General features: G+C 42.8%; 1 pseudogene; it reads right to left on the bottom strand.

The window, feature by feature from the left end:
* Nucleotides 1-15495: 15495 nt before the first annotated feature.
* On the bottom strand, nucleotides 15496-18202 carry LOC120932263 (annotated as a pseudogene).
* Between the last annotated feature and the right edge of the window lie 4566 nt (nucleotides 18203-22768).

Genomic DNA, 22768 nt, shown 5'->3' with positions numbered 1-22768 from the left:
TGGCAGCTGCCCCGTTCTGATAGCAAAATCATACACCCTACTCAGATAAGGCACAAGCAGATCCTTGTATTGCATATACCACTCGATGGGGAAACAATCCAATCCCGGTGTTTTGTTTCTGGCAAAGGATTGGATAGCCTCCCCAATTTCCTCACCCGTCAGAGGAGCATCAAGGAGTGTCGCCTGTTGGGCCTGAAGCCTAGGCAGTGAGATTTCAGAGAGATAGTCATCCAATTCCACAATTGTGTAATGTACTCTAGTAGCATAAAGGGAGGAATAAAATGTGACAAAGGCATCCATGATCTCCTTATTCTGTTCTACTACAATTCCCCCGGAATCCTTAATCCTAGGCATGTTACACGTCTGGTAGTCCGGTCTGGAGAGATACGCCAGGAGGCAACTGTTTTTATCCCCAAACTCAAAGATCCGCTGATTCTGATACAGCAGCTTCCTCTGAGTACGCTCCAAAAGCACCAGGTCCAGTTCCCTGGCCCCATGCTTCCAGGCGGTATGTGTCTCAGGAGAGGGGGTCGCAGAATATGCGGCCTCTGCCTCTCTGAGAGACCCCTCTGCCTCCGTCAGTCTTGACAGAGAGGCCATGCTCGGCTGACCAATGGCCGCAGCAAAAGAGCCGCGTGTGGTGGCCTTAAAGGCGTCCCGCACTACCGGAACTGAGGCACTCAGTCTGATTGTTACCCAGTAGGATACCATGTCTGTCATACACTGGTTCACCACAACCTGATCCGCCAACCATAACGGGCTCAGCCGCCACACTCGATAGGAGGAGGGAGAGGTGCCCAGGGCGAGGTCCACCAGCAAAGGGGAATGATCAGACACCGCCCTAGGGAGGTACTTGACCTCAGTAAACAAATTAAGCAGATCCGATGAGACCAAACATAAATCAATATGGGATAGAGTACTGTGGGACTCAGTGACACGAATACTCCCTTCCATCCGCATGCTTCCACCTCCAGGCCTCCACCAAATTAAATTGAGTTAGAAAGGAGCCCAAGGGGGTGGGGAGTAATGTAGAGCAACGCAATCTATTCATTGGAATTATCCAATACTGTATTATAGTCACCCGCTATTAATAAGGGACCCTCTGCTATCGCCAATATGGAGTTCATTACCCACTCAAAGGAAATTTTAGTGAAGGGCATATAAGCTAGTTACCGTATATGGCTTACCCATGAGTTCTATTACAACAATCACAAAGCAGCCATTAGAATCATGTTTAACATGTTTGATGCTAACTGGTGCAGACTTGGCAATAAGGATAGACGTGCCCTTGGCATAAGTAGAATATGTGGAGTGGAGAGCATAAGCGATTTTCGCCCACTTAAAGTGGAGGTTCACCCTATAAAAAATTTCTAACACTGCATCCAGCCCAGTTGTGCATATAAAATGACACTGACCTTTTTTCTTTTTTTTCGTAAATATCGTTTAGCTGTGGAATTCACCGCGGCTTCCGGGTAGGGAATCCCGCGGGAGTGGGCGTTCCTATCGACATGCCAATTGATTGACATGCTAAACGATGGCGCACACAGCGCGTCACGACTTCCCGAAGGAAGCTCGGGTCGGCTCGGCTCTATTCGGCGCCGGTGAACCTCCACTTTAAGGGCCATTACTCTAGAGCCCTGGAGGTGGGTTTCCTGGAGTAGGATCACATGCGGATTATGACGTGCCAAATATTCAAACATTAACGATCTTTTAACTTTTGAGTTAAGCCCCCGTACATTCCACAACACCAAACGCAATTTAGACATTAGAGAGCGTAAAGCATATGGCTGTAGGAACCCACTCCCCGTCGCAAGCCGGAAGTAGCCAGAACTTGGCGCCCAGTGAACCACGAGGGATGCGTACACTAAGGAGCAAGTTAGAAACATATGACAATGTTCCAGCAATACAAAATATCAGGTACAAAATAGCAAGGCCGGCTAGTCCAGCCCATAGATATACATGCAACAACAAGTACCAGCATTTCAGAAAGAGTACAAAAAATACAAAAACAGTCCTGAACAAAAGTCCCTGGACAGCCCAACCCACCCTAATCCTCCCGGCTCCCAAACCCAAACACATGAGAGCTTTGTTCCCTAAACCAAAATTGCAAGGCAGGGTGGCCATGACTCAAAACATCCCAGCAATAATCCCTGAGAAGTGGTATAAGTCCTCAGACACTGGCCCCCATCTGCACAGAACAAATATATCAGGTGACCCCGAGTCAAAAAGGAGAATTAAAAAAAAGCAACAGGTGAGGTGGTCAAAAAATGGGCAGAAAAGGTAAAAAAATAATAGATGCAGCATCAGGAACAGGATACCTACAGCCCTTCAGGTTGAGCAGATGGAGTGCAAACAATGGCACAGGATAGTACCCCACCACCCCAAGATATTTTGAGAGAAGGGTTGTCAAGGAAAGTATACTCAGCATGTTCATTTTTAATGCAGAGGTGACCTTCGGTCCTGGTTCCTGCGTTTCGGACGTCCCAGGGTATCCACCCAGTGGGATGCCTCCTTAGGATCTGTTAAGAAGTAGGCCTTGCCCTGGTAAATGATTCTTAGATGAGCAGGATATAGCATGCCATAGGGAAGACGAAGCTCACGGAGCCTGCGTTTAATGGCGATGAAAGTGGCCCATTGCTTTTGTGTGGCTATCGACAAATCAGGAAAAATGATTATTCCGCTTCCATTAAAGGACACCCTTCCCTTTTCTCCGGCAGCTCTGAGAACAGCCTCCCTGTCCCTGAAATGAAGCAGCTTGATAATCATGGCTCGAGGCGGGGCCCCAGGGGGTAGGGGGCGCATGGCGAATAATGGCGAGAAGGTGGGTGCGCCAAATGTGGAGATCAGCCATCTTTTCATAAACATTTCTGGGGTCTTACCCTCAGACCCTTCTGGGAACCCCAGGAAGCGAAGGTTGCTCCTCCGTAAATGGTCTTCCATGTCTGTGAGCCTATCTGTCGTGTATTCCTGGGCCTGGCGAAGCTCCCTGACAGAGCCCTGCAGTGGACGGGTCTCATCCTCTAGTGCACCAATGCGCTGCTCAGCATTAGTCACTCTATGGCGGAGGTTGTGAACATCCTGCTTCAAAAAGGATAAGTCAGTTTTAATAGAGTCGATTTGAGTGGTCAGGGATGCATGGCTATGTTGGATGAACGCCAAGATCTGAGATAGGGATGGCTCAGAGGGGTCTGCATCAGCAGCATCCATGTCAGCATTATCATGGTCAGAGTCCCCAGCTGGTGATATGAGGAGGGGGTCTTCTGGGCTCAGGACAGGGGGGGAACAGTGTGACTCACCCTTCCCGGCAGGTTTTTGCCTCGATGCAGGAAAAGAGGAGGAGGTGGCTGGCTGCGTGTGTCTGCAGCATGGTGACCGGCGCCATCTTGCCCCGTTTTGCATGGCGCGGCGGGACAAATCCTGAGGCTTCCTCCATCGGCGGGCCGTATTTGACCATCTCCCGATGGGCACAAGGCTCCCTGGAGGCTGTGGGGACCGGTGGGATCCTCGGATGGCGATCGGGTCAGCAGGATTGAGGTAGGATGTGTGCGGCACCAGGGCTGTAATCATTAATAAATCTTAAAGCTGCGCTGCGTTGCACTATGACAACTAGAATTAGTGACCAATCATCAATATTATAATTAAACGTAAAAAAGAGATTCTACAACAATCAACTATGAACTAGTAAATTGCTGTGTTAATAAAATATATGACACCAGAATGTGCCAATAATGTGACTAATAAGCAAAATCACTCATACCGTGTATAATTGATCAATAAATAGTAAATGGTGATCCAACAAACTTAAATACATAAAGTCTATTTATATTAGAGTATCCGTGACTTCAAGATGAATTAACACCCAAGAAGAAAGTGCCAAGAGATATAGATGTGATTCCTCCACCTCTTATTGTAAATCTCCTTACCGACTCCCATGGATCTCTTATTACAGAGATCACATTCGCTTGTGGCTGTTAACCCTGCCCAGGGTCTCTCAATGGTCTCTCACAGGTTACTGTTCTATTCCTTCCATGTGGGAACTTCTTGCTAGATCTCCCAAATGCAGGTTACCCATGTGAAAATAAAAACTGCCATGGTGTAGTACTTCCAAAAATGTAATAATAAAATCAAAGGCATACACTCACATTTGGTAGAATAAAAATAAGCGTTGCTGTTGTAAAAAATTCTCAAGCCGGCCGGCTCTCACTATCCACCCGTCCTTCCGGGTAGTAGCGTAATCTCGTTGGTGACGTCAGCACGCCGCTCCTCCCTAGTTTTTATTTTCACATGGGTAACCTGCATTTGGGAGATCTAGCAAGAAGTTCCCACGTGGAAGGAATAGAACAGTAACCTGTGAGGGACCATTGAGAGACCCTGGGAAGGGTTAACAGCCACAAGCAAATGTCATCTCTGTAATAAGAGATCCATGGGAGTCGGTAAGGAGATTTACAATAAGAGGTGGAGGAATCACATCTATATCTCTTGGCACTTTCTTCTTGGGTGTTAATTTGTCTTGAAGTCACGGATACTCTACTTTAAATGGACTTCATGGCCCGGATTCACGTAGCACTTACGCCGACGTATCTACAGATACGCTGCGTAAGTGTAAATGTGCGCCGTCGTATCTATGCGCTGTGCCCATAGAACTAGATACGCCTGAAAATAGGCTTCCTCCGACCGATGTAACTTTCCTACGGCGGCATATCTTGAGTGCATATTTACGCTGGCCGCCTCATTGCAAATATGCAAATGAGGGAGATACAGCGATTTACGAACGTAGTTGCGCCTGGCTCACAATATACGTGGTTTGCGCAAGGCTTACGTCCGGCGTATAGTTATTCCCCATCTATGAGGCGCAACTCATGCAAAGGTATGGACCAGGGAACAGCCGTCGTATTTTACGTCGTTTACGTAGTAGTACGTGAATAGGGCTGGGCGTAGGTTACGTTCACGTCATATGCATTGAGCCGTCGTATCTTAGGGAGTTGTTTCGACGTGATTCTGATTATGCGCACTGGGATACGTCCACGGGACGGCGCATGCACCGTTCGTTCGGCCCATCATTTGCATGGGGTCACGATTCATTTAAATGGATCACGCCCACTTCCACCTACTTTGAATTAGGCCGGTTTACGCCTACAATTTTACGTTGCGCCGGCCCAACGTTGGGAGCAAGTGCTTTGTGAATACTGTGCTTGCCTCTCTGTGTTACGTCGGCATAGCGCATATGAGATGTGCTACGCCGGCAGAAATATGCGCCGCTGTATGTGAATCCGGGCCTATGTATTTAAGTTTATTGGATCACCATTTACTATTTATTTATTGATCAATTATACACAGTATGAGTGATTTTGCTTATTAGTCACATTATTGGCACATTCTGGTGTCACATATTTTATTAACACAGCAATTTACCAGTTCATAGTTGATTGTTGTAGAATCTCTTTTTTACGTTTAATTATAATATTGATGATTGGTCACTAATTCAAGTTGTCATAGTTCAACGCAGCGCAGGGAGGAGCGGCGTGCTGACGTCACCAACGAGATTACGCTACTACCCGGAAGGACGGGTGGATAGTGAGAGCCGGCCGGCTTGAGAATTTTTTACAACAGCAACGCTTATTTTTATTCTACCAAATGTGAGTGTATGCCTTTGATTTTATTATTACATTTTTGGAAGTACTACACCATGGCAGTTTTTATTTTCACATGGGTAACCTGCATTTGGGAGATCTAGCAAGAAGTTCCCACATGGAAGGAATAGAACAGTAACCTGTGAGAGACCATTGAGAGACCCTGGGCAGGGTCTTTCAGGTTTAAAAAATAAATAAAACATTCAGAGGTTTACAACCACTTTAAAGGTTCTTATTCCTGTACAGATGTCTGCCTTACTTTGCCTATTTTTGTCTAAGGAGTCTGCCAATCTTGATGATTGTTACTAAGGGTGTTCTGTGTCCTATTCCCCTCTCTCCCTTATTTTTCCTGTTCTGAGAAATAAACTTCTCCTTTGTTTAAGCATAAAAGTGACTGGCGCCCAATGTTATTTCTGGTTCATATCCCACCATGCCCAAAGACCTGTACCCTGAGGATGTATGTAAGCCTTCCCTACCCCTGGTAGTCACCATTAAACTCCCAGAAAGTCAGGGTAAGCGCTACACTATGATTTGTGGTAGTTGACATGTGTTAACTCTATGGCTATATTCTGTGTACAAAAGAAAAAAAACCTAGTCCTTTTACTTGTGATGTTGATATAATTATTTTTTTTAAACATTTACATTTTTAGATCAAGCGGCATAACAAGCCCCATATGTAATAGCATGAGCAGATGATAGATGTTCTTTATGGAGATATTGGAGGTAAATAAGACCCCCAAAGTCCCCTTTGCCCTCAGAGTGTGTTTAAATAGCTGCATCCTCAGCTAGTTTTGCCAAGGAATGACAGCTGCGACCCTGGAAGTGATGTAATACATGCCATTTTTGGGGTCAGTGGTTGCAGGAGGGATTGGGGAACAGAAGTTCCCCAAGTTCTTCCTGCTTTCACCAGGGAAGCTGGAAATGGAAGATTCCAGGAACTGCCAGTGTGGGGTTAGGGCTTTGGGGTGGGCGCTCCCTTGAGAGACATGTAAAAGTGATCAGCTGGCTCTAGAGCTACACGATCACTTCTATCATAACCTTTGCCTGCTCCTAAAGTCAAGTGCCAATCTCGCAGTTAAGCTTGATTTAACCCACTGGTTCTCAACCTTTCTAGTGCCGTGACCCATTGATAACATTTCCCAAATTGTGGGGACCCCTAACAGAAAAATTCACGGTGTATCCAATTTTGTGGTGTCTCGCAGGAGTGACACCTATGCCGAAATCACAAGATAGGGTCTCCTTCAGCCCCTCCCACTTCATATTCCTCACCAGTCAGCTGACCTCTAGTATCTGTCCCGCAGTCATGCCATGAAGTAAATGGGCAGCTGCGAAGAGGCTAAGTGAGTGGCCTCAGGCTCCATGAACAGCCCAGCTGGGCAGCCACAAGCTCCAGGGAAAGCCCTGCTGGGCGGTCACGAAAAAGGCAAATCGCCATTCGACCCCCAGGTTGAGAACCACTGATTTAACCACTTGTTAGACATGTGGTTAAAAAGTGGTTTAAGTTTATCTAAACCAAAAAGATTTAGTGGCTGTATTAGATATCTGTTTTCAGGCTTTCTTTATTTTATTTTCACCTGGTAATCCTGCAAATAACACATATCCTGTCACTTTGGGTCTACATTAAGTTTTCCATTGTATCTATAGAGGCAGCCATGGCAGTCATATGGGTCGGGATTTACCATTTCTGGCAAAATCAAAGGGTATGTGTAAAGGAAAAAAAAAAAGAAGAAAAAAAGTTGAGTCACACTTTCCTAAATTCTTCATATTGTTTTTTTCCATGAAAGCCAAAGTAGATGTATACATTCTGTCCCCACCCGATATACAACACACAAGATCAACAGGTATGTTTTTTAATTTCTGAAAATGCTCTTTGTCTGAAAAAAAAAACCAAATGCAGATCTGGGGATTGGTAGACTTTAACCACTTAAGCCCCGGACCATTTTGTAGCTAAAGGACCAGGCCACTTTTTGCGATTCGGCACTGCGTTGCTTTAACTGACAATTGCGCGGTCGTGCGACGTGGCTTCCAAACAAAATTGACGTCCTTTTTTTCCCCACAAATAGAGCTTTCTTTTGGTGGTATTTTATCACCTCTGCGGTTTTTATTTTTTGCGCTATAAACAAAAATAGAGCGATCATTTTGAAAAGAAATCAATATTTTTTACTTTTTGCGATAATTAATATCCACAAAAAAGATATAAAAAAACATTGTTTTCCTCAGTTTAGGCCAATGCGTATTCTTCTACATATTTTTGGTAAAAAAAAATCGCAATGAGCGTTTATTGATTGGTTTGCACAAAAGTTATAGCGTCTACAAAAAAGGGGATAGGTTTATAGCATTTTTATTAATATTTTTTTTTTACTAGTAATGGCGGCGATCTGTGATTTTAATCGTGACTGCGACATTATGGCGGACACATCGGACACTTTTGACACATTTTTGGGACCTTTGTCATTTTTAGAGCGAAAATGCACTGGTTACTGTGAAAATGACCCTGGAAATGAAGGGGTTAACCACTAGGTGGCGCTGTAGGAGTTAAGTGTTCCCTAAGGAGTGATTCTTACTGTAGGGGGCGTGGCTTGCTGTGACACGTCACTGATCGTGTTCCTGATGACAGGGAACACGATCAGTGACAGTGTCACTAGGCAGAACGGGAGATGTTGTGTTTACACTAACATCTCCCCATTCTATCTCTCCGTGAGACGATTCCGGGTATGCCCGCGGCGATCGAGTCCGCAGGACCCGCGGGTGCGCTCACGGAGATCACGGCAGGCGTGCGCCCGTGACAACCGCTTCTTAAAGGGGATATACAGGTACATCCTTCTGCCTGCCCGTGCCATGCTGCAGACGTATATCTGCGTGCGGCGGGCAGCAAGTGGTTAATATGATATTGTTTGTTTTTGGATTTGAGAACACTGTGAAATAAAAATGTATCAAACAATTTTTCAGTGACTTAAATGGTAAAATAAAATCCCTAAATAGTGTTTATCAGACTCTGCTGGCTTCATTGATGATATTATTTCCAATGTTATCTCCAGATCCACTAAATGCACAGAACAATTATTTAAATTTCTATGATTTTATTTCATTCAATAAATAATTCAACCACATTACATCATTCATTCTAGTTCAGATTTAATAAATAAAATAGGATTTTTAAATTATTCAGCTGTATAAAGCGCTTACAACTTGTTATAATTCTCTATCACCTGTCGTGAAAAGGATTCTCTCTTTAAATATTTAATCACTGATGTGTGATACAACATACGTGTTTCGTAAAACAAGAGACCATGTCCTCTCTGTGACCCTACGTTTTACCACAGCGTGCTAAATCAAATGGATTAGCAGCCTGTAATCCAGATCCCTGATTATTTACAACTGCTTCCTTGCGTAGTCTATTTCTGAATATTAAGTCTTGTTTTGTAATGTGAGGAAAATATCCACGTGGCCAATGTACAAAACTACAAAAGCATGATGAGAATAAAAACACGTCAGGCATAATATAATTAAAGACATCAAGGGGTAGATCCACAAAAAAATGACGCCGGCGTATCTATTGATACGCCGGCGTAATTTCAAAATTCCCGCGTCGTATCTTTGTTTTGAATCCTTAAAACAAGATACAACGGCATTTCGGCTTGATCCGACAGGCGTACGTCTTCGTACGCCTTCGGATCTTAGATGCAATTTTTCGGCGGCCGCTAGGTAGCGTTTCCGTCGAAATCCGCGTTGAGTATGCAAATGAGCTATTTACGGCGATCCACGAATGTACGTCGGCCCAGCGCATTTTTTTCAGTCGTTTGCGTTCAGCTTTTTCCGGCGTATAGTTAAAGCTGCTGTTCTGAGGCGTACTCAATGTTAAGTATGGCCGTCCTTCCCGCGTACATTTTTGAATTTTTTGCGTCGTTTGCGTAAGTCGTTCGCGAATAGGAATTTGCGTAGAATGACGTCACCGTCGTAAGCATTGGCTGGTTCCGGTTTAATTTCGAGCATGCGTACTGGGATACCCCCAGGGACGGCGCAATGCGCAGTTAAAAAAAAACTTTGTTTACGTTGGGTCATGACGTATTAACATAAAACACGCCCCCATCACTTCCATTTGAATTCCGCGCCCTTACGCCGCAACAGATACACTACGCCGCTGTAACTTACGGCGCGAATTTGTTGAGGATTCAAACCAAACAACAACAAGTAAGTTACAGCGGCGTAGCGTATCTTAGATACGCTGCGCCCGGCGCAGATGTATGTGGATCTGCCCCCTATTGTATAAATTGTCTGTCAAATGTGCAAAAAGAAAATATGAGGTGGACCTTGCAGTCCATAGTAACTAACTAACCTCATCATTGTAGACCCCACTTCTTTCCATTCTAATTTGCTAGGCCTAAAAAAAAAACAAATGCCTCGTACACACGACCGGTTTTCCCGGAAAACCGCCGGGAATGAGATCTCTTTTTTCCCGCCAGGATTTCCGGCGGTTTTTAAGCCGGCAGTTTACCTATGGGGAAAAACTGCCGTGTGCAGGGGAAAAAAGCTACCGAGCAGGTTCTCAGTTTTCCCCTGGGTTTTCCCTATGGATTTTTTACCGCCGGGAAAACTGATCGTGTGTACAAGGCATATGAAGAAAAATACCTACTTTTGACCCAGACTTCTGGATCCTTTGAGATCACTTAGTATTCTCCCAGGATCCTAAGAAAGCTAAGGATCCCAAATCTCATGAGACGTTGCTCTTGTCCTGTGAAGGTGCACCTTTTTGTGAGATATGGCATCCTTTCCTTTTCCAGGATGTCATCCCTCATCTAGGCAAAATGTCCCGAAGCTGGGATCCGAGATAAACATTTTTTCCTGTTTTATTCTTTTTTTTAGACTTAATTATTTTAGGATGAGGGGAGGGGGCTGCAATTTAGAAGTTAGTTGATGTGGACTTTACTTTGATGTGCCTTTAAGGAGGAGTGGGCTCCCTCCAAGCATACCTTCCCTTAATCTATATTTTATTATATACAGTATGTGCTCTTATGAAATAGACGTTCCCTGGCACAATTCCAGGGCATAACCTATCCTGCCTCTGAACCAAATTCATGACAAAAGTAAGCCTGTAGCCTATAGACAATATTTCAGACCTCCATGCCTTCCAACCCACAAAGAGGCCGAACTTTATTGGCATCACAGCTTTATAGACAAAGTGACATAAGCAAGCATCATCATATGGGTGCATCCGATTGGCTCATTCATATAGTCTTCTCTTGTTACATCCCCTGCTTGCCACAAGGCTTTTCACTCAGTCGCCATATTGCTTTGGTCAGTGGAAAGAGGGAGAAGGGGGTTTGGAGTAGGGAGTAGTAATTAAAAGACATCTGTTTTTCGTCTTCACTCCGGGCTGAGGTTTACTGTAACTCTATAATGACTTAATTCAAAGAAAACAACAGTGTCCTGTCACAGAATACTGAAACATGCGTGCATATACACATATACACACATATATATATATCAAGAAATAAAAGAAACAAAACAATATAAGAAAGGAAGGCAATATTTGAGTGGTTAGGAGAAAGAGAACATAAACACAAAATAATCATTTTATCAACTCCATCACAGTCCCCCGTTAAAATGACTATTTTATCAGTACTGTCCCTATGCTGTTTGTCCCTATGCCTGGCCCCCCTATCAGGATCTTTTTTGCATTTCGCTTAGCAGGGCTTATCCGTAGTCTATACTAACGAAAAAGTCAGGAGGCGGTCAAGCACTATTCTTTCCCTCATCATTTGAGAATGTTGTATGTGTTTTTAACAGGTAAGGACTGTAATGGAGGATACGGTCCCTCTTCTTCCTCCTTCATTGGATCTCTAATATCACCCAAATTCAAAAAAGTAGGAGTTGCCTCTTCAGCTGCCTTCCCTAACAGCTTCTTTATGCAGGGCAGAATACAACAAACCATTATCGTAATTAATATAAGCAGAAAAAAATTGCTATACCTGAGTACAAATGTGTTATCACCCAAAATACTGGTCCCAAGTAACATTTTACATACACCCCCCTTATCAGCTAAAATCATGTCTAGGGCCATACGATTTTACAAAGTCATTTGTGAAATGGCCTCTAGTTGGAGTGCATCCCTGTTTATAGTTAACAAACCTCTGTTGGTTATAGTATATATAATTAATCCAATCTACATTCTTATTTTAACCCTCTTTATGCCATGACTAAATACAATTTTGTAAAAGCAACAATCTTAATCAAAAATGCTAAATTAATAAGGGCTTTTTTTAGATCTTCAAATGATTGTATACAAATTATCTTTTATTATTAGAAAAGATTTGCCCTATAGTAAGCCTTTATAATTCATTAAAATTTACTCAGACAGATACCTCATCTTCAAAAATATCAATGAACTCTCAAGAAAAGTTATTTAGGCTCCAAATTTTTTAAAACTATTACTTTAGTAAGTACCATCTTTTAAAATATTTTTTTTTCCTCATCCATGAACCTCTATTCCAGGTTCCTGAAAGACTAAGGCCCTGTACACACGAGAGGATCGATCTGCTGAAATTGATCCGCGGACCAGTTTCAGCGGATAGATCCCCTGGTGTGTACAATCCAGCGGATATTTTTCCGCTGATTTTTTCCCCCGGGGATGGATTTCCAGCGGATCAAAATTTCTTAACATGCTAAGAAATCTATCCGCTGGAATCCATTCCAACGGATTGATCCGCTGGTCTGTACAGACTCACCGGATCAATCCGTCCGAATCCATCCCCCGCATGCGTCGTAATGATTCGACACATGAGTGGAAGTCCTTATATCACAGCGTCGCGTACGTCGCCGTGTCATCATCGCGGCGACGCGTCACCGCGGACGGAATTCCGCGGGGATTTTGATCCCCGAATGGTTTTGCATACTAACGATCAGTTTTGACCTATCGGTTAGCAATCCATCGGTTACATTTTAAAGCAAGTTGCCATTTTTTTAACCTAAGGTTAAATAACCTATGGGGCCTACACACGATTGGTTTGGACCGATGAAAACGGTCCTTCAGACCCTTGTCCTCTGGTTAACCTATCGTGTGTACGAGGCCTAACATGCTGCCCTCAGATTCACCAAAGTGAAAATTGCCATGGCGTCTCAGGCTGTGTAACCTGATCTGCATCTCTCTGCTGGCAGCACATTCCTTTACATGTAATGATCTTCTACTGCCAAACTTAGTTACCATGCTTTGCTTCCTTATTCATTGTACAATTCGATAACAACCGAATTTATAGTTTTTCTAATTTTTAACCTTTTTTTACCATTTTTTAAACATATTTGGTTTGTACATCTGCCAAAAATCATGTGCATTACATTATAATATGACGTTTCTTGATTATAGTAATGACAAAAATTGTTTAGAGGAAAATCTCATGAAATCCACAGATTAGATCCAGCCTAATGAACTGTGAACTGGCCATTTTCCCGAGAAAACTCCTCCCCCAACCAAAGTCTCCACTTTTATCAGAAATATCCAATTACAAAAACTTTTAACAATAGTTTTTTTTTTTACAATTTTTATAATTTTTACATTGAACAAAACTTTCATATTTTAATATTTTTCCTGGGTAAACATAAGTAAATTAGAACAATCTACTACCTTTAATTTAATAACCAAATCCAAGTTTGGAATGTTTTGTAAAAATTGCTCAATCCTTAACTTCTTATTTCCTGCAACCAATTCTGTAGGATTTTCTGTTAAACACTAAATACCATGGCCCGGATCCACGAAGCAGTTACGCTGGCGTATATATTGATACGCTGCGTAACTTCTAGGTTGCTCCGGCGTATCTTTGTTTTGTATCCACAAAACAAGATACGCCTGAAGCTGGGCTATATCCGACTGACGTACGTCTTAGTACGCCGTCGGATCTAAGGTGCATATTCACGCTGGTCGCTAGGTGGCGCTTCCATTGATTTCCACGTCGAGTATGCAAATTAGCTAGATACGCCAATCCACAAATGTACGTCCGCCCGGCGCATTTTTTTACGTCGTTTACGTAAGGCTTTTTTGGCGTAATGTTACCCCTGCTCTATGAGGCGTACGCAATGTTAAGTATGGACGTCGGGCCAGCGAAGAATTTTCTGTTGTGTACGTCGTTTGCGTAAAACGTTCGCGAATAGGGCTTTGCTTAAATTACGTTCACGTCGTCTAGGCATTGAGCGAGCGTAATTTTATTTGAAAATTCGACATGATACTGAGCATGCTCCGTACGAAAAAAGCGTCATTTACGTGGGGTCAAGCTTATTTTACATAAAACACGCCCCCCCTGTTCATCATTTGAATTCCGCGCCCTTACGCCGGGAGATTTACGCTACGCCGTCGTAACTTTAGAGGCAAGTGCTTTGTGAATACAGCACTTGCCTCTCAAAGTAGCGGCGGCATATCGTAACTACGATACGCTACGCCTGCCTAAAATTACGCCGGGCTATGTGGATCTGGCCCCATGTTGTTTTCCATTATCTGAATTTTAAACAGTTCTTTACACAATCGTAATCAATAATTTTCTCTTAAAACTTTGTTCTGATCCTTGTTTGTGCTTTGAATGACTACATGTAATAACACATTTTCGGTTTAGGGCTGAAATAATTATAAACATTTACATGCAGCATTAAACTTAGTTTCCTCAATAAAGAACTTTTTTACACTCTGACATTAATTAATTAATGAATTACCCTATGGAATATATCACAGTGATTATGGGACTCAGGGACTCAAAACCTGCAGCTACTTGGAACTTATCCGGGACCCCCCTTGGGACCCCTATGGCATCTATATATACATATGGGGGTTAAAACCACCAGCTGGGGTACTGCTACGCTTCCCGTTGGATTCAGATGCTAAGCCCAGAAGCGATTCAGTTCGCATGCGCCGCGCTTTATAAGTTTTTCATTCATTCATTCATTCATTCAAGTAATGACTCTCCATATTTATCTTTTTTGTTCAGAGCACTCTATGGCCTATATCCCCAGTCATCAACTGTATTCCAGCCCACAGATTCCCAGTGGTCACAATCATCACCTATATCACACATATATATCGTTCCTGAACATGTTACCCTGCCAGTCTAATGGAGGGAAGGAGACTATAGTACAGTAATCAAATATAAGAAAAAAGATATATAGTTTCATTCTGATGCGGGTGGCACATGGTCCATCATATCTCATCTCCAGAGAATATTTTCGGAAGAACTTCTTAACCATCCCACAATCACCAGGGAGCATGCAGTGAATACCTGTATCTAAATCGGGATCTGGAATGGAAGAAAATACTCCTACATGGATATTAGTTCATTATTTTTCAAGAGCGGTCACATAATCTACCAAAGTATCAGACTGTAATTGCAACTGTTGTGGGTAATAACAACTTAATCTACTTGCTGTTTCAAACAAGATTTCAAAAGGGGATAAAGAATGCTTCCCCCTTGGGGTCACTTTCCCACTGCTCTGAGGGTGGTAAGGTGTGTGAAATGCTAATGTGGTACCTAGGACCTTGATCACTCTCTATCACCTCAGTTACCCCATATCTGAATCTGGAGCCATCAACATACAAGGTGAGTTAAGGCATTGGGATCAGGGCATACAGGACAGAGGGTAGATGAGCGGTTTCCACCTTCAAGAGCTCAAAGCAATCATGTTCACCTAGGGTAGGAGCAGGTAGGTCTGCGCCATTCTCTTCTTCCTGTTTTGTCCAGAGACATGGCATGATACCCCCCTTGGACAAAACGAAGGAGAGTAGCAGGGTAGGTGGGTTACAGAACACAGAATCTGGTATGGGCAACGGCCGGTGGGCAGTATAGGATGCCATAGGATGCCATCTGCGTTCACAGGGGGTAGAGGGGGTAGTTCAATACTGGGCACATGGGGTTGGGGCAGGATGGGTCGGGCTGGAGCAAGGCCTGTTTGCAAGGGGAGGGACCACCAGCATAGAACAGCATTCGGGCAGAGCCCATGCTTCTGCAATAGCAGTGGTGTTGCTCAGCATACACACAGTTTAAACCTTGGCCAGATCACCACAGTACAACAGTCAGTGCTTGATAGGTAATACCATCAGTGAAAGCAGTAGGGCACCAGTCCATAAACTGAACATTAGGCTTGGTCTTGATGGTGGCAATAGCCGCATTAACATCCTTGGGCATCACATCATCACAGTATAACAGGCAGTAAGCCATATATGTATCATGTCGTGGGTCACATTTCACCATCTGGGTAGCTAGCTCAAAGCAAGCATTAGTCAGCCACAGTGAACTGCTCATGTGAGGCTTTCTCAGCTGAGATGGCTGGGTCATAAGTGGCAAGAGGGAAGTGGCATGAGGGAAGGTTGGTCTGGAACTCAGTGAGAACTACAGGCAGGGCTCCATAGATTACACAATCTGACTGATAAAACAATAAAAATCAGTGTAGAGTGGTCATTCAATATCTAAATTAAGCTCAGCTTAAAAAATAAGCTTCAAAGATAAGTATTGTGAGTCACTAAAAACTCCATTCTTATGCATCAACGTTATCAGTTGCTGTGGTGTAAAACAGGTACACTCATATATATATATATATATATATATATATATATATATATATATATAACAAAGAAACAGTTGCAATTCGTCTGTCTTACTTTTAAAAAACATTTCCTTTTTTTTTCTCAAGGGCCTCAAGCAGCCAGCAAACACAGGGTTAAACTGCCATTTTAGAATTTACAGGCCCACAGCAACAGGAGAGGGGGGGATGCGATTCTTTTCAAGGCAGAAACTGCATGTGTCTCTGTATAGGCAAAATGAACTGGCAAGACGCACGATACACTTATGACATGAACAAACAGTAAACAACACAGACAGTTAGAATATGACACGCTATTTTAGCCTCTCTGTCTGTAGGGCGTTAATTTTTAACCCCTAACCCCGAACCTTCTCGGTTCGTATCATATATATATATAACTAAAAAAATATACATAAATGCATTTTGTCTCTATACACATATGTATAACGTAGTCTGGTGAGGACTTACTGTGCTACATCATTACCAAACACCTCTCCTTCAACCCAGACTATTTTGACACCTCGCTTAGTCCGAATCTTTACTAAAAGAAACAGACCATCGAAATTCTGTGTCTATACCTATAACCTTATTACCCGAGACCTCTCTCTTCAAAGCAGACATATCTATATGTGTATGTTGCCAACCTCACTTAACCCAACACCAGTATGGTTTAGGAAGAAATCCAGTGCCTCCATACACATATATATATACATATCTACCCTGAGACATGCCTAATTATTAAGTCTCCAGCTCAGGAACCCTGATGAGGAAGTATTGTCTACCCGTCTGCTACAGACATCCACTGAAATAGCCACATTCAAGTCAACATAGAACACAACATAACATAAAATATCAGCGACAGGTTCTTTTTAAAGCGACTTTGGACAAGAAATTACCAGTCTTTGCGTGGCCTAGAAGCAGCAAACGAACCATGAGCTAAAGGAGAGCAGCCATGCGGAAGAATACAAGTAAGGAGTATAACACACAACTCCATCCACATCTCGGCCTGCAGCATCTGGTCAAGAATCCAAAGAGTGCGTTGGGTGCCAAAATGAAATAGACACAATTCCAGGGCATAACCTATCCTGCCTCTGAACCAAATTCATGACAAAAGTAAGCCTGTAGCCTATAGACAATATTTCAGACCACAGACCTCCATGCCTTCCAACCCACAAAGAGGCCAAACTTTATTGGCATCACAGCTTTATAGACAAAGTGACATAAGCAAGCATCATCATATGGGTGCATCCGATTGGTTCATTCATATAGTCTTCTCTCGTTACATCCCCTGCTTGCCACAAGGCTTTTCACTCAGTTGCCATATTGCTTTGGTTGGTGGAAAGAGGGAGAAGGGGGTTTGGAGTAGGGAGTAGTAATTAAAAGACATCTGTTTTTCGTCTTCACTCCGGGCTGAGGTTTACTGTAACTCTATAATGACTTAGTTCAAGGAAAACAACAGTGTCCTCTCACAGAATACTGAAACATGCATGCATATACACACACACATACACACATATATATATATATATATATATATATATATATATATATATATATATATATATATATATATATATATATATATATATATATATATATATATATCAAGAAATAAAAGAAACAAAACAATATAAGAAAGTAAGGCAATTTTTGAGTGGTTAGGAGAAAGAGAACATAAACACAAAATAATCATTTTATCAACTCCATCACACCTACTATGGAGGCTCTCAAAATGTATACAATTAGGACTGCAGATAATACTGAGGTGGCCTCTGCAGCTTATGCATGCATATGTGCAAACAAAACCCCTGTTTTTAATGTAAACTGTTAGACAGGACAATTTGGTTTGTTGCAGGCTGGCTGGTAAGTTGAGCTGGAAATTTTTCTTTGTTTTTGTTTGACATGCGTAGCTCTTCCATGTGCTCCTTCCTTCTAAGGCCAGTTATAGGTTGGGACAAGTGCCATTTGTTTATACCATTGGCTATTTGTTGAGGGGCCACACTGGACATTTTCGCTGCCATTGTGATATTTGCTGGGTGTTCAGTGTGCCCCTGTGTCTTTAACCACTTAATCACCGCCTTATAGACGAAATACGTCTACAAGGCGGTTCCTTAACTCTGGGAGGACGTCCTCCCAGAATCGCGCTCCCATGTGATGACGCCGGTTCCTCCCTCCCCTCTCTGTACCGAACGGTACAGTGTGAGAGGAGAGGGGGGAGAGCGGAGGCAGCAGCCCTCTCTGCTCAGCCATCCCTGCACCATACTGTGCAATCCCCACAATACTCTGCAATACCCCACAATACTCTGCAATACCCCACAATACTCTGCAATACCCCGCAATACTCTGCAATACCCCGCAATGCTCTGAAGTACCCTGCAATATTCCGAAATACCCCGCAATACTCTGCAATACCCCGCAATACTCTGCAATACCCCGCAATACCCCGCAATACTCTGCAATACCCCGCAATTCTCCGCAATACCCCGGAATACTCTGTAATACCCCGCAATACTCCGAAATACCCCGCAATACCCCGCAATACTCTGCAATACCCCACAATACTCTGCAATACCCTGCCCCCTCCTGCTTCTACCGACTCAACGCTACAATCGAACCCAGGATTGTTTTTTTTTCAGGCTTCCCAGCCTAGAGGTGAGATATGGGGTCTTATTGACCCCATATCCCACTGTAAAGACGACCTGTAATGCCATATTCCTATTACAAGGTATGTTTACATTCCTTGTAATAGGAATAAAAGTGATCAAAATTTTTTATTTTTTGCGGAAAAACGTGTCAAACTAAAATAAAGTAAAGTAAAGTGAACAATAAAATATATATTTTTTAAAGCGCCCCTGTCCCCATGTGCTCGCATGCAGAAGCGAACGTACACGTAAGTCCCGCCCACAAATGAAAATGGTGTTCAAGCCACACATGTGAGGTATCGCTGCAAAAGTTAGAGCGAGAGCAATCATTTTGGCCCTAGACTTCCTCTGAAACTAAAAACATATAACCAGTGAAAATATTTAAAACGTCGCCTATGGGGATTTTTAAGTAGCAAAGTTTGGCGCCATTCCACGAGCATGTGCAATTTTGAAGGGTGACATGTTGGGTATCTATTTACTCGGCATAACTTCATCTTTCACATTATGCAAAAGTATGAGAAAAATTCCTCCAGTTCTCCAGTTAATACTAATTTGCGAAATTTTTTAACAGAAACAAAGAAAAATGTGTTGTTTTTTACAGAATTTTCAGTCTTTTTTCTCTTATAGCGCAAAAAATAAAAAACCCAACAGTGATTAAATACCACCAAAAGAAAGCTCTATTTGTGTGAAAGAAAGGATGAAAATGTCATTTGGGTACAATGTTGTATGACTGAGTAATTGTCATTCAAAATGTGAAAGCACCGAAAGCTGAAAATTGGTCTGGTTATTAAGGGGGGTTAAGTGCCCAGTGGTCAAGTGGTTAAGGAGAAGTGGGCTCCCTCCAGGCATGCCTACCCTCAATCTATCCATTATTATATATGTGCTTATACTATGGAGGCTCTCAAAATAGATAATAATAATAAATAATACTGGGGTGCCTTGTCACAGCCCCTGCAGCTTACACTTGTGTTGCAAACGAAACCCCTGTTTTTACCGTGAACTGTTAGATAGGACAATTTGGTTTATTGCAGCCTGGCTGGTAAATTGAGCTGGGAATTTTCCTTTGTTTTTGTTTGACATGCGTCTCCCTTCTATATGCTCCTTGCTGTTAAAGGGGTTGTAAAAGTTTTTTTTTGTTTTTTTTTGTCTGAATTTCTTACTTCCTGTTTCTCCCCAGTAAGCTTGCCCCCATCATCCAAGATGTTCTGGCTGGGGGTTAGTCAGCCAGAACAGTTTACTGAGGAGGAACAGGAAGTGAGAAATTCAGACAAAAAAAAACAAAGAAAAAAAAACATTTAGAATGGAAATCGAAGGAAAAGGTAAGTGAACCAACAATGCACTAGCTTAAAGAAGCCTATTTAGAAAATAAAAAACAAACCTTTAAAACCCCTTTAAGACCAGTAATAGGTTGGAGCAGTTGCTGTTTGTACAGTTGTTGTGGACTGCAATACCACTTTTAATGATGACAATTGTGGTCCCTTAGAAATAAGGTAGATTGTAGACAGGGTGGTGTTCAGGGTTCATTCACACCACAACATATGCTTTAATGCTGTTAGGAGACTGGGAAGCAGTAGGTTGCCCCAGGATGTTTATTCTGGGTCCAATGTGTTAAAAAGTCGAACCAGCATGGCAAGAATTCATTTTGTGGTTTTATGTTTGTTTTGATGCCTGTATATCTTGGAAAAAGGCTCTGCAAGTAAATTGTTTTCCCCAAGGCCTGCTGTGCCTGCTAACTGTAGATTTATCCGGGAAGTCACTCAGTGATCATAGAAAAAGTGTAGCGCCAAGAGATAAAGTATCAAACTGTCCAAAATACGGATAAATAGCAGTCATAACATAGAGGATCATTTGATCATAGAGAATAGTCCATAAAATATGTTATATTCAGCAACTCAAATAAAATTCTCTAGTGGAGGCCACCATCCCAATCATCAAGATGTAAAACGATCGTGTCCAGACAAATGAACCGTCACCAACAGTAAAATTGCACACTCATCGGACTTATGAGCCTCAAAAACATGGAAACATCTCTGGAAATAAGGCAGTGAATCATCAATGCCAGTGAAGGAGGACAGGATCCAACTGGGAATAAATAAGCTCACCCAGAGCCCAGAAGAAGTCTGAGGCCCCGTACACACGACCGAGTTTCTCGGCAGAATTCAGCCAGAAACTCGATCGGAGCTGTATTCTGCCGAGAAACCCGGCCGTGTGTACACTTTCGGCCGAGGAAACCGATGAGGATCTCGTCGGGCCAAATAGAGAACATGTTCTCTATTTCCTCGTTAGTCAAAGGGGAAACTTGGCTCGCCGAGATCCTCGGCGGCTTCACAAGGAACTCGACGAGCAAAACGATGTGTTTTGCCCGTCGAGTTCCTCGGACGTGTGTACGGGGCCTCATAGTGTAGTATTTTAACTCCAAGCGTTAGGCTCCATGCACACTGAAGCTGATAAACTGCAGTTTATTGGCGTTTTGGCTTTTTTTTTTAAAGCCCATAAACTGAACTCTACCTGGGCATTTTTTAGTGTTAATGAGCTTTGGAGTTTATAGGCTTTTTTTCTGAACGCCCGAAATTTGAGTTCAAAGTGACGTTTTTTGGTGGGAAAAAACGCAAAAAACGCTCAAAACGCTGATTAAAGCTATTGCAAAAACCCTTTTTTTATAGCTTTTATCAGCTTCAGTGTGCATGGAGCCTAAAGCCCCGTACACACGGTCGGACTTTTGCCCAACCAACTTCAAAATCCGGCACTTTTCGTATTTGTCCGACCGTGTGTACGTTCCATCGGACCAACTTTTTTGGCTTCAATCGGACAAAAAGTTGGGTCTGTGAACGGACCAACTTTCTGTTCCGAAAAGTCCGATTGTGCAAAGTGCGACCGTGTGTACAGCAAACCATCGGACTTTTGGACAAAGTACAAATGCGCATGCTCAGAACCAATGTTAAACTCAACCAACAATAGCAGAAGTTAACCAAAGGGTGGCGGTAAAGAGCAAGTAAAACCACGTGATGTTGGGAAAGTGTTAGAAAAGTTTGCAGAAAAGTCCGAGCGTGTGTATGCTATGGGTGTGATCGGACAAATCAATTAAGACAAAAATCCAAGGGAAATTTTGTTGGATGTCCTACCGTGTGTATGAGCCTTTAAGGTGCATAACAGAAAAAGTAAAAAACAATAAAACTCACATATTAAGTTGCTGGCGACCCAGAATCGCTCAGCAGCAGGATGTCAATGCCAGGCATCCTGCCCCTGGGGTATGGTCTGGTGAGTCTGATGAGTGTGCAATTTTACTGTTGGTGACAGTTCATTCGTCTGGACACGATAGTTTTACATATTGATTACTGGGATGGTGGCCTCCACTACAGACTGTTATTTGCTGAATATAACGTCTTTTATGGACTACATGTAAAGGCTAAATCCGAGCTATGAACTAATGTTAATAAGCAGCTGTGCACCATAACCCAGACACCAGGCAGAGATAAGATATGTAAAAAGTGCTGTGTAACTTCTCTGAGTAAGAGGGGTTGCTGGCTTTCCGGTAAGCCTCCATTTTTGTTATGGTGATGGGTGTCAGGCCTTCAGGTGTATGATCGTCATTTCCAAACACTCTCTTCTTCCATGAGACTTTCTTTGATGGAATCCAGCTTTATATGAACTTTTTGTTTGTAAAATTTCACTTTATTTACAGTGATATAATTTAGCATATGTGTCTTCAAACTTTATTCACAGTTATTATTGTTTATATATAGTGGAACCTTGGATTACGAGCATAATGCATTCCAGGAGAATGCTCGTAATCCAAAGCACTTACATATCAAAGCGAGTTTCCCCATAGAAATCAATGGAAACAAAAATAATTTGTTCCACATTGACTTCTATGGCATGCAATACCGCATGTGGCCAGAGGTGGAGGGGCGCCGGAGAGACTCGGAAAAACTCAAAATCCGTTCG

This window comes from Rana temporaria, chromosome 1 (assembly GCF_905171775.1).
Source record: "Rana temporaria chromosome 1, aRanTem1.1, whole genome shotgun sequence".
In the NCBI taxonomy this organism is placed as follows: Eukaryota; Metazoa; Chordata; class Amphibia; order Anura; family Ranidae; genus Rana; species Rana temporaria.
This window is presented reverse-complemented; position numbering and strand designations above follow the sequence as displayed.